Consider the following 2,141-nt stretch of genomic DNA (forward strand, 5'->3'; position numbering starts at 1 on the left):
TCCCTCCCTCTCCCTCCCTCTCTCCCTCTCCCTCCCTCTCTCCCTCTCTCTTCCCAGCCAAGTTGCAGGCCGCTGCTCGACCCGGTGGCCTGTGTCCTGGCCGGGGCCTGTTGGCTCGTACGCGGCCGTGTAAGGACGCGACAAGCGACGCACCGGACAGTGGCGTGACGCACGGAACTTGGTCGGGGGCCGAGCGGACGACGCGACCGGCCAGGTGACCTGCTGTTGTCTTTATTGCTGTCGACAAAGTGGACATAGGAGAGCGGAGGAGGATTCGCAGCGCTGACCCCGCCGAGACTCGTCTTTCCAGGAAGATTGTGCGCAACGGCTACTTCATCTTTATTAGCAGACGATTCCTTAAGAACCCTTTGACTAAACATAAAGAATATATATGTAACTTTAAAGTGTCAGCTAGCTTATACTCTCGATACGGAAAGAGAACCAAGCGGAGTTGAGAAATTAATTTATTTGGCGCAGGGGGAATTGTGTCCGAGTGAGTGAGTGAGTGAGTGAGTGAGTGAGTGAGTGAGTGAGTGAGTGAGTGAGTGAGTGAGTGAGTGAGTGTCGCGCTATAGGCCCTTTGCCTTACATGGGCCTATTTTTTCGCCACGTCATGCAAAATGTAAATTTAAACAAGGAGAAATTAATCATTTAAATTTTTTTGTAAAACGCGGAAATACTACTACTAACGTTTTTGTGAGTGTGGAAGGTGTGTTTTCAGTCCGCCCGCCTGTTGTGGCCGCCCGTCACCGCACCCGTCACCGCATAATGCCCGCTGCATTTGTCATTAGCACGACACATGGGGGATCGCGGCCGCGGTGCGTGGCGTAGCGTGGCGGTGTGTAGCCCGGGGCCGATGCTCGGCTTATCCACATCGATGCTGACGATGGCCAGGTGTCAAAATTACACTCAGGGTTCTCGTCCCTTTCCTTTGCACGACAATGTTCGAAGCCACCCTCTTCTTCCGGAACGCTTCCTCGTCTCGCGAGCCTGCTGGTTCCGCGGCTGGCGCACCTGTTCCCCACTACTCTCCGACGTGACGGCGCTGTCCAGGGCCGAGGCAGTGAAGTTTGCCGCCCGCCTCGCGCCGCACCCTCCTCGTCTCGTGAAAGAATCTGGAAGCGTCAAGAGGGGAAGTTACCTGCCCCTCCTCGCCTTCAAGACAACGCCGCGAGAAAGCAGCGCGGCCTTGTCCCTCTGGTCGGCACGTGAGCGAGAGAGACAGGGGTAGCTATGCTCTCTCTCTCTCTCTCTCTCTCTCTCTCTCTCTGTCTCTGTCTCTCTCACTCACTCACTCCTCCTGCACTTCCTCTCGCTGCGCCGCGCTGCCGTCACAAACGCGGGTCTGGCCGGGCTCGGGTCGCTAAAAGCTGCGCCCGGCACTGTATTGAATAAAATATGACTCGGCGCCTCACCTCCCGTGGAAAGGGGGGGGGGGGCACTCACAGTGCAGCGCTGCGCCCTGCAAACCGATTCCGCACGACAGGAAAAACCAAAAATCTCAATTATGTGTGCCCTGTGCCCTGTTTTGCGTCTTTATTGTACATGTTGTTGTGTGTAACTTTTATTTCATCGACATGGTATGCTGTAGAAACTGACGCCTTTCGGAATCAGGCAAAGAAATGAAAAAATGCGCGTAGACACACTTGGCCCTGAGCGTTCTGCCTCTACCTTGCGCAAAAGCGCGCGCACTTCGCTGGCACCAGTCTCCAAGTACGCCACCCCAGTACACGCCTATGTGGCGGGCCTGCCTACGCGCCCGGGCCGTGAGGCGCCGTGAGAGTAATGTAGGCCGCCAGAGCGCACGGCTGTGTGGCGGGCCTGCCTACCCGCCCGGGCGGTAAGGCGCCGTGAGACTAATATGTAGGCCGCCAGAGCGCACGGCTGTGTGGCGGGCCTGCCTACCCGCCCGGGCCGTGAGGCGCCGTGGGAGCGATGTAGGCCGCCAGAGCGCACGCCTATGGAACGGTACAGTCTCGCGTTATCTATAATTGATGTCTAATTGTGTTTTTCCTTTATCTGAAACAATGCGCTATGGCCTGTATCAATATATCATTTGCAGAAATAACTCAGCAGGTGAGCCGTGACCGCAGACGCAATGTGTGTGTGTGTGTGTGTGTGTGTGTGTGTGTGTGTGTGTG

Source organism: Frankliniella occidentalis, unplaced genomic scaffold (genome assembly GCF_000697945.3).
Source record: "Frankliniella occidentalis isolate FOCC.00 unplaced genomic scaffold, Focc_3.1 Scaffold144, whole genome shotgun sequence".
In the NCBI taxonomy this organism is placed as follows: domain Eukaryota; kingdom Metazoa; phylum Arthropoda; class Insecta; order Thysanoptera; family Thripidae; genus Frankliniella; species Frankliniella occidentalis.